At 36.4% G+C, this 11603-nt stretch overlaps 1 protein-coding gene across 1 annotated transcript in view; it reads right to left on the bottom strand.

Annotated features, from left to right (window-relative positions):
- Positions 1–10713: 10713 nt before the first annotated feature.
- The window catches only part of LOC144968673 (uncharacterized), a 64185-nt gene continuing 63295 nt past the window's right edge, over positions 10714–11603 (bottom strand). The window contains exon 3 of the mRNA XM_078907242.1: positions 10714–11603. This exon is cut by the window's right edge and continues 1272 nt beyond it. The gene's annotated coding sequence lies outside the window, so the exon portion shown is untranslated.

Raw genomic sequence — 11603 nt, forward strand, 5'->3', positions numbered from 1 at the left:
TTAAGTCATGGTTGAACTCATTTATAAGTTTGTCAACAAACTTTAGTTTCTTCCAGTCAACTACGGTTTGACAGTGTGCTCGATTTGACAATGCATGTAAGTGTTACCGCATCTAAATCAATATTTTTCCCTTTGTATTTAGATTTTATAGATCGATGCTGCATAAATATATTTCAAGATTACACTGACTATCTGTCACTCACTTATTATTTAACCCGTGGTGTAAAGCTCATCATTTTAGACTTAGAACTTCGGTTTTAGTTATAACATAACATAACATATGACATAGGGCAAAATATGCTAAAATCCATTGAATACCCTTAATATTAATTGTAATGCTAGAAATATATTGATTGAAAGATAACAATAATGATACACGTGGTAAAGAGAGTATATCAACTTAAATGTACGCATGTATACTAGGCTTACTTTTTCTCACTTTTCTTACCGCCAAGAAATGTCAAAATGTGTAGTCTAGAATGATCCATGGAGGTAGATAAGTAGTATAATAATGGCAACAACAAAAAAGAAAAGTAGAAGTCTAGATTGAGACAAGATGGTAAAATAAATTTAAAAAGCACAACAGCAACCACGAAATCCTCGATCTAGTTATCAAGCACCATCAGCAAGCATTAGTTTATGTCATGAAGAAGACAACCCCGCCCCCTTCCAGAAAAGTTCATGTATCTCTTTCTACAGTATTTCTTTGGTAGTCTTTAAAATATATAAAGCACGGGCAGTCTTCTACTGTATTATATATACGATATATATTTCAGGTAGTGTTTCTATTTACTATTTATTCTTTCATTCATTTTAAACTATAATTATTTTTTAAATACTGAGGTACGTAAATTATTAACGGCTCCAATATTCAGACCTGCCAACTATTACGAAAAATTCTTAGCTTTACGATTATTCTTTTTTGGCTTTCAATCACAGAGCTGCATAAAGGTATTAAGTTCAATAACAATTGTTTGACAATGAAGTTTTGGTGCCAGTGCAAATAAATTGAGGAATTGAAACGTTGCTGAGGACAGATTGGCATGTTTTAAGTTAGTTGTTGACCTTACATTTTCCCCGCCCTGAAAACTACGAAGTTTTACAATATCAAATAGGCAGGTCGTTGAAAACAAAAACACAAAATAAAAAACAAAAAGAAAAGCAGGAAACAAAACACGTGGTTGAAAATAAAAAGGAATTTGAAAGTTTATGTGGACAAGTCAATGCAGTTTTATTCTAATTTACATATTTCAAAAGCAAAAACATCGTTAAAACATGAACAGAGCTCGAGGACTGACTCATTAAAATTTGTATTTTTAAGTAACTTAAATATCTCCAATCAAGGGAATTAACCTGAGGTTTTCACAACTAGTCGTTGCATTTACACAGTTAATTCCCGTGAAAAGACATTTTCTTCACTGTACAGTCCACTCCTTTAGACAGCTTTGAATCCTACTCTTTTCTTTCAGTTGTGAAAATAGAATTAGATTTAGAAAAACAGACAAGATTTAGAAAAAGACAGCAAATTTTGTTTTCTTTTTTTTTTTAATTAGAAAGGAACACCGAAACGTTCAATGTTTGGTTAATTTTTTTTTCAAAGCTGTTAGGATATCCATTTTTGTTTATCCAAAAAGACCGACTCTTTATTTAGGATTTTTATATAGATTGTGTGTCTGCCTAGGAAAACTCACTATTCAGCAAGTAATGACAGTGGTTGCTAAACTTATCGATCTATACAGGTATTTACCAGTTTACTTTTGGCCAGTCGAAAAACAGTACTTGCAGCGGCGTGGCGTATTGACGGCGTATGGTGGTGCCATGATGAGAAGAAGAAAAAAAAATTCTAAAACAGTGAACACGGTTAAGAGGAGAGAGCACATGTTAAAAACTCTCTTTTTTGGAAGGGTGGGGGGGGGGGGAGGGTCGATGGTTTCTACTAGTGGACAAAACTCACAAAAACAAATAATTCATGAAAACAACAAGCCACAACACTGAGATACAAGTCCCGTATGAAAAGGTCTTTGTAATTATTCTTTGTCCACCATTTAAAGGATTGGTTTTGGTCGATTATGCAATCAATATGTGATAAATGTAAATCAAAAGAGAAAAAAAACCTATGACAGAAATTACTTACTTTTAGTACTTGTAAAGAAAATCTGCACGGCGATGTTTCATCTCTGCAAATCTTTTTATAATGTGTTTATTGAAATTTGGAATGGCATCTATTTCAGCTTTGTGAATTGACAGAATCATTAACGAATTTAACCGCTCTGTGTTTCATTGAATTTCGCAAGAAATTTTTCACTCTTTTAAGGGTGCTAAAACAACGTTCAGGAGGTTAAGAAATACGCTGGAAGTGGTTAAGGTCACTATAGCCTATAGATGTCCATGATCTGTCAGTGTTTGTTGTATCTGTAAAAAGTAGACAACAAAAACAAAAGAAACGGTTTTTTTTTCTAAACTAACTGTGAGCCATTCATGCCTGTCATACCATGTCACTGAAAAAGAGCGTTTTCGAGATTTTCACACCTGTGTTAATTCAAAATCAGTTGGTTGGTGAGGAACTAGTCTTTTTATTTCTAATTTGTCATCTAGTGTCAATCTCCCAAACGGTCGGTGAAGTAAAGAGTCAACTTGATTCATTGCAATTCATTGTTTAACAAAACAAAACTTCAAAGTATATCTCAAATAATGGAAATCAGTGGACTACGATTAATGATTGCACAAATAAAAGGTAGATTCAGATCTTAAAGCATCACAAAGAAAAAATCACTCCACTTAAGTACTTAAAAAATCTAAAAACACACCAAAGTATAACTGTTAACAATCTTCGCTTTCTTTCTCTGACTCACACAAATACACACGCACAAACAAACAAACACACACACACACACAAATAAACACTCATACACACGTAACCATCAACTCGGCACTACAAGCAAAAAAATGTTGGTAAATTCGTCCACAATACTTCGTTGCAAAGAATTACTTTATTCAATAATCGTGAAAAAGAGGTTGGGGGGGGGGGGGGGATTTTGATATGTCATATTTTTAAGTTTTATGTTGTCTTTCTTTGCTGCTTACAAATAAACTTGACAATGATCAGTGTTTTTGACAGTTAATATAATATTTTGGATGGCCGAAGTTACCCTAATTTGGCGCATCCCCCCGTCCAACGGTGGAGCTCTCAGATCCTGGCACAAGTCGAGGGGTTTTCCGCTATTTGAAGATAGTCTATATCGACCCAGTTTCTCGCGCAATCAGCTGTAGCGATACTAATGGATAGAGCATTAACTGGAGCTTGGATTGCTTTGCACCACGGTGTTGACTCTCTCACTACTTCGCGCAGTGATGTCACCAACACACGAGTCGGCGCAGTGCGTGCTTCGGAATCTTGAATAGAGTGGAGACTAAAAAGGCAGTATGTTGTTGGCGAGTTGGCGAAAGACAGTGGAGTTAAAATTTCTCAGTTTTATTTTTAATTAAATTATGCTGTTAATGATTTTTAAAAGATTGGTACGGTGCCTGGCACCATTCGATCCAATGGCCCCACGCCACTGAGTACTTGTGATTCACCTTCAAGTCCGCTTGGACAAACATAGCTTGTTGTTTTTAGACAATCAAATGATTGAAAAAGACATCTCCCTGCTCTTTTTAAAATCGTTTTAGACCGCCATTTGGGTGATTAGTTTTCTCAAGATTTTCTCAACAGAAAACGGCCGGGTGGACTGAGGATTAAAAAGAAATCAGGTTATCATTTTGGGAGTTCAGTTTAAACCAACGATATTCCGAATTCTCTAGTTCCTTACAGACCAATACAGTTGGAATATTAAAACTTTGATACGATGGCTGCCTATATTATATTTTATCTGATTTAATTTCGCATTGACCTATTGGTATCTTTATAAGACCATGAGCAAAGTTAAACCCTTGTCCATACTTTATAGTGAAGTAACCATCGTGGCCTGGTATTTTATGTGCATATCTTTTGCACCATAAAGGTATGAGTAGTCATTTGGAACACATCTCATCACAATCTTCTGTACTATTTTAAAATACAATTTATTTCTATTTCTATTTAACAAAGAAAGAGTGGAAACGTTCAATTAGAAGATGTAAATGGTCGTAGGTTGCTGACTTAAACCCTCTCCTTACCAGCCATTTTCAGGATTTTCCCAAAAATTTCACACCCAACTAACACAAAAATAGATTTTCATCACCCAAACACAATAGCAGTAAGTTCTTGCCATTCATAATTTCTTTTCCAAAACATGCTCTAAAACACACGGTTCATTTTCTTTAAATTTTATGATGAAATTGGAATAAGAAAAATGTTGGTTGTATCGTAACGAATGTGACGATTTTCGCATAGTTGGTAAGGAGAGGGTTAAAGATTTGACTATCGTCTGCATAACATTGGTAATTTAGATTAAATGAGAAATAATTGGATCCAATACGGATCCCTGTGGCACACAAAATGTCAGAGGTGTTCAGATGATTTGACATTTTTGATCACAACAATAATATATCGACGATTCGTTAAATAAGATTCGAACCATTTCAGCATTGGTAACAAAAAGACGTTCGCGCCGATTCAACAGAATTGTGTGGTCAATCGTATCAAATGCAGCCGATAAGTCCAACATACATTAAATGTTCAACTCATTTTTGTCAGCATTTGAAAGGTATGAGAATTCGTGTTTAATAACTCCGAAGTATTTTGCATGTTAAGTTTATTTAAGAATTTTGTCATGAGTGATGTAATTAGATGTTATTGGCTTAGTTTTATTTGTTAATTTCAAAAACTAGAATTTCTCTGGATGATAGTTTATTTTCCATAATTTCATTTCCCATTGTTGCAAAATACCAAGGTCTCTCTGGAAAAGTCTAGACTGAATCAGTCGGTTTACAATATGAAGACGAAGAAGAAACATATATATATCAAGAATATCATTAAGACACAATATGTACTGACCTACCGCTAACAGTAAATGTAAAGTAGTCAAGAAACTCAGCATTACTAACGGTATGCCGGTAATTATAAAATATGATTTTATAGTCTAGCACCACCGTGGAATTCTAAGCGCGGCTGTCGTTGTCTACCCTTTGGTGCTCTGGAAACCCTTTATGATTGCCATAAATATAAAAGGGACATAAATGTTGACGGAAATGGAGCGACAGGTGGATTGGCGAATCCAATGTAAAGACAGCAATTATTAGGATGTTGAATGTCAGAGGACGAGTGATATATAATATGTGCAATACAGTAGATAGACAGACGGGCTGACGGACGGACAGACAGAGGGGCGGTTGGGTGGATAGACAGATAACCAGATAGATAGATAGATAGATAGATAGATAGATAGATAGATAGATAGATAGATAGATAGATAGATAGATAGATAGATAGATAGATAGATAGATAGATAGATAGATAGATAGATAGATAGATAGATAGATAGATAGATAGATAGATAGATAGATAGATAGATAGATAGATAGATAGATAGATAGATAGATTGATTGATTGATTGATTGAAGATAGATAGAGACGGAGTAGCTGGGAAAATGAGGAATTCAGCAACAAAAAAGATAAGATTGAAAAAGAGGATAGAAGTAACTGAGTAGTATTAGTTGTAGTAGTAGTAGTAGTAGTAGTAGTAGTAGTAGTAGTAGTAGTAGTAGTAGTAGTAGTAGTAGTAGTAGTAGTAGTAGTAGTAGTAGTAGTAGTAGTAGTAGTAATAGTAGTCGTCGTATTATTATTATTATTATTAGTAGTAGTATTAGTAGTAGTAGTAGCAGCAGCAGTAGTAGTAGTAGTAGTAGTAGTAGTAGTAGTAGTAGTAGTAGTAGTAGTAAAAGTAGTAGTAGTAGTAGTAGTAGTAGTAGTAGTAGTAGTAGTAGTAGTAGTATATAGTAGAAGTAGTAGTAGTAGTATAGTAGTAGTAGTAGTAGTAGTAGTAGTAGTAGTAATAGTAGTCGTCGTATTATTATTATTATTATTATTATTTAGTAGTAGTAGTAGTAGTAGTAGTAGTAGTAGTAGTAGTAGTAGTAGTAGTAGTAGTAGTAGTAGTGGTAGTAGTAGTAGTACAGTTGTAGTAGTAGTAGTAGTAGTAGTAGTAGTAGTAGTAGTAGTAGTAGTAGTAGTAGTAGTAGTAGTAGTAGTAGTAGTAGTAGTAGAAAAAGTGATAATGGTAGTGATAGTTTGCCTTTATCGTGAATCAACGTCTTGTTTCTTTGTCATATTTTGACAACTTTCAAAGATTATCAACCTACAGGCCTGATATTTAAAAAAATACTTCTCCACCTCGCCTGTTCAAACGATAATACATCAAATCAACACATTGTTTTATCTTGTCTTTTAACACGTGCACACGCTGGTAAGATGAGGCGTATGAAAATTATTAATTTAGCAAATACTTTTTAATGCTTCAGTCGATCAGGCTAATGCAAATGCTTTTCCCAGGGACGCAACCTCAGGATATAAAGCATTGTCTCCCATTTCCTTCTCATGATAGCTTTACTTCGATACAGAAGAGATACTGTCTCGTTCGGCTATTGCCGCAAAATAATAATTATTTATTTGTTGTAAGCCCCCCCCCCCCCCCCTTCCCCGAAACAATTGCTGTTTTTCACATGAAACCTTCAAACGTTTACCCGATCTCTCTCTCTCTCTCTCTCTCTCTCTCTCTCTCTCTCTCTCTCTCTCTCTCTCTCTCTCTCTCTCTCTCTCTCTCTCTCTCTCTCTCTCTCTCTCTCTGTGCCTTTAAAAACAATAAGACAGGAAAGAGATTATATAATTCGTCGCATTTGCAATGCACTTAGCGACTTGGGCTTTTGGAGAAGTTATTATGCCGCTGCCGCCCTGTGGTGTGAGGTAACGTCGTGTACTCACAATACAGGGAGGATTCAGAAAAGTGAGTGGAGCGGACACTTCTGCTGTTGATAGAAGTGAAGTAAGTAGAGAAGTACCAGACGACAATGGAGAAAAACATTTTTTTTTTCTCCGGTGATGGGGAGTTGAATCTGGTTGAAACCTTGAGCCTAGGTTAAACATGTCTGGGTGTGCCCTTCGAAAAGCATTTTGCTCATAGGTGTTTTCCAGTCCTATCGGAAATGGACGTTAAATTTAGAGTTACTGTAAGCAGCGTTGCCATTGTCCAGAAATTGAACAAAGGCTCTATTTGACTCGTCGATAATCAGCGCCATATTTATGCACTTTAAGAAATTGAAATGCGACATGGGATTAAATAAATGAAGGTTGAGGCCCTTAGCGACCTCTGACCCCTTGGTGTTAAACGAAATATTTGAAGTCAATTTTTATTCTGTTTTTAAATTTCAAAGCTCCATTTGCAAAAAAATAAATAAGGAGAGAGAAAGAGAGGGAGAGAGAGAAAGAAAGAAAGAGAGAGAGAGAGAGAGAGAGAGAGAGAGAGAGAGAGAGAGCGAGAGAGAGAGAGAGACACACACACACACACACACACACAGAGACACACACACGACACACACACACACACAGAGAGAGAGAGAGAGAGAGAGAGAGAGAGAGAGAGAGAGAGAGAGAGAGAAGACTGCTATGTTAAATACCTGTAACACGTTGAGCCAACAATGTGTTGATTTTTAAAATGTGGATCATTGATAATCAGACTTCGGACAAATTGAAATATCCAGACAGAAATGTATTTATGTATATTTATTTATCAATAAGCAGTATGAACAAAAAAAATCAATACGTCGTAATTAATTGTTTTTATTTCAATAAACATTACTTATGCCATATTTTGTGAGATAATCAGTACAAACTTGTTTTTTTTTACATTCTAAAATACAAAATATTTATAATAATATTTACTATAAATAATATTCACAATATTTCAGTTCATTTCAAAGCACTTATATTGCACCTACAAGATACATACAAATTAATGTGGGGAAATACGTCACAACAGGAGAAATATATGTTTATAATACATAATCGACAATAATAATTAATTAAGTTCTATAAATAATTTCATTCGAAAACAACTGTTATTATTACTAATTTCAAATTCAACAATTGTTTAAAATTGGACTTTATTTGCAGTAGTATCACATCTTCAATATTCATCATCATCAACTTCATTATTGTCATTATCGAATCACTCTCTTTGCGTCCGTCATGAACTTCAAGATAATCATAATGACCATCAAATCACGTCATTCGTTAAAAGCAATGCATCCGTCAAAAAAAAAAACAAACACACAAACAAACAAAAAAAAACAACAACAAAGCAAACAAAAATACTTAGGCTTTTATAAAGCGCAATATTCGTTGAATATGCTTAAAGTGCTTTCAACAGCAACACTAAACATATAGGACGAGACATGACGCCTGTTTGCCGATATATCAATTGGTTCCCACAGAAAGAACGCTGTTCACGACCAGGTAATCATTTTACACCCGATTACGGTGAGAGAATGTTAGTAAAGAGCCTTTCCAAGGACTCAACTATTCGCCGCTCAGAGAAGGACTCGAACCCAGGACCTTCCGATCCGAAGGCGAGTGTCTTACCATTAGACGACGTAGCCGGATAAAAACACAAGCATTGCCTTCATTGTCACTGTTGTGATTATCAACAATTTACCTCATATATACAAAGATTCAATGTCGACAGTGGAACGGTCGAAAAACTAGTCCGGGCCGATTTCTAGTGTCCGGGCGAATCACATACATTGCCCTGCTCGATTCTAGTTTGAATGAGTTCCTGATTACATAAGTAGTGCGAGGCGGTCCTTGGCAAGCTTAAGGACCACGGTCCTACGGTCCCTGGGAAATGAAAACCGCAAGGACCGGTCCTAGGACCGGCGGTCCTTTTCGACATTGAACATTCTTGAGAGACCGTTTTGACCTTTGGGACCATGGGATCGTTCATTCTTGAACCGTTAAAGACCGCTACACGATGAAAACCGTGGTCTACAGGAGTAAAACACACGAGTAGTCACACTCATTTCAAATTGTAACCTAATTAGAGAAGAGGGGTGATGCCTTCTTTATTTGATCACAGTACTTCATTGTTACTTCGATAATTTAGCGTGAATAAAATTTGAAATTTATCCCCATTAACGGAGATAATGGAATCACCCAAGGCGTTGATCGAGTTGTTCGTGGCGTTTATACACACACGCAACTCCTACCCCCCCCCCCCCCACACACACACACACATGAGAAGGCAGCGAGCATTGAAGAGTAAGAGAGAGACGTGAAGTTATAATAAGAGGGGGTGGATGCGGTAATAAGTAATAAGTAATAAGTGGGGTCGATGGTGACTTTTCGCCAGATCTAACAAACCCAGCTACCCATTCACTGCTGAGTAGACAGGGATTCAGAAAAAAACTCGACTGCACCCGGGATCGATCTCTGGCCCTTTGCGTATAAAGAGAGTGCTCTATCAACTGAGCTATCGGGGTCCCCAAATATTCTATTGGACCTTTTAAAAATACAGACGTTATAACTGGTTTTTTTGGAAGGAAGAAACTAATGAAACTCATATTATTTGATTAGTTAAAACACCAAACGAAATTTTAATATTATTGTATTATTTTAAATGACAACAATGCGATAGAAAGGAGTGGCGACAAGAGATGGACAAAAGAAAACAAAAAATCAGACTTGCAACTTGCTAGGTTTGAGACACACACACACACACACACACACACACACACACACATCTTTAGTAGTCACATACATTTCAAACAATAACCCATTAGAGAAGAGGGGTCATGCCTTCATCATAGATCATTGTCATTGCGATCATTATGGTGTAGTAAATTTTGAAATTTACCCCGTATAATGGAATCGTCCAAGGCGTGCGCCTCCTGTTCCCCCCATCTCACACACGAAAGGGCGGTTTGCGGAGTGGAGGGAGGTGGTCGTCTGCCTCTATGGTCGTCTGTGTCGTTTAGTGTATGGCAAAGGGGGGTGGGTGCGATTAATTAAGTGGGATGGGTGGTGATTGGTGGAAGATAGGCAAAGGACCGAGGCAACGAATCGCTGGGGAAGTAGTATGGCGCCAGACCGTTGAAAGGTGATAAGAAGTGAGGACCGCCGGCGGTCTTCCTCTTTGGGACCAGACCACGGTTCACAGCTAAAAGACCGTGGGACCGGTCCTCGGTCCGGTCCTCAGCGCGGCACTAATTACAAGGCAGTGATGTATATCGTGATTTCCCCTGTCGCGGAAGACTGATTTTTTTGGAGATGATTTCTTTTCTTGTATTTTTCTTTCTTGCTTTGTCTGACATTGTTTCTTTCATATACAATTTTTTCAGATATTTTTTCGTATATCGTTAGAGTGGCAGTTTTAAAGGGGCGTCTAACAAGCCAATGGTTGTGCATGGAACGTTTATTATGTCTCAATAAGCGTTCCAAAATCAGGCGCTTTGTCATGCTTTCGTTTCCACCTAATCAACAATATTACAGAAGCTTATAAAATGCTAATGAGGCAAGATTTATCCCGATTTCTTGGTGGAACGAGTGGCCAAAGAGAAAAAAATCATTCGGTTGAAATGTGGTCCAATACCGGTCCCACCGGTCTTTGCTCGCTTGATGATTGCCCTTCCAATTGAGAAATCAGGACTCTCAACCAATCAGAACACTGCTTTTAAATCATATTTGCATTATTTTTTTTTATCGGTTAAAAACAAAAGAAAGAAAAAAAAAAGACAAGAAAAAGAAACGATTGTAATAGTGTCTTCCAAATACACGTGAATCACTCCAAATGATTTACAATAATCATAACAAAGTTGCTCATGTAGGAAATAACATCTCCCGGACAATTCCTGAGAACGAATTAACAAAATTTTCTTGACAGTGCATCATACAGCAAACGGATTATTGTACCACACTCCTTTACATCTCTCTCTCTCTCTCTCTCTCTCTCTCTCTCTCTCTCTCTCTCTCTCTCTCTCTCTCTCTCTCTCTGTCATACATAGCTATTCAATCTTTCACATATTGAAAAAAAAACACTTCCACTTCCCATGTCGCTGTACAATAGCAAAATCCGGTTGCAATCGAAATTGAGTCAAATTGAGATATTAACATTTTTGTTCTAATTCGTTCTAGTTATGAAAAGTTCTACCGTTTCGTTGATATGAATCTCATCGGAAATTACTTTTATCTGCACCCAATGGGAAATTTGTCTACAGTGTCTATACCAAGTAAAATGGAATTACCCAGGTGTTAGCTGTAGTGGAAAGCATGCATAGACCATAACGTTGAGCCACGCCGGCCCCTTGATGATACTGTATTCTATCGTTGTATGACAGACCGTATCATCAGTTAGACACAATCTGACTCCTCCGAATCGCACTATTTAAAACACAATTGTTATCATGTTCCAGACAGATAAATTATAATATCATCATTCTGAAAAATCTGCATATATACACTGTAACATTGTATAATGTCATGCATTTTAACTCCCTTGTGTCAAAATTATTAAAAGTGTTCAGAAGCATAAAGTCTAGCAAAAAAAAATAATAATAATAATAATAATTACATTTACAGACGTATTACGTCGACAACAATCTATTCCAAATTTAAGTTTATGCAATTGTTATCCAAT

Source organism: Berghia stephanieae, chromosome 3, assembly GCF_034508935.2.
Source record: "Berghia stephanieae isolate SIO BIC M18660-M18661 chromosome 3, UCSD_Bste_1.3, whole genome shotgun sequence".
Lineage (NCBI taxonomy): Eukaryota > Metazoa > Mollusca > Gastropoda > Nudibranchia > Aeolidiidae > Berghia > Berghia stephanieae.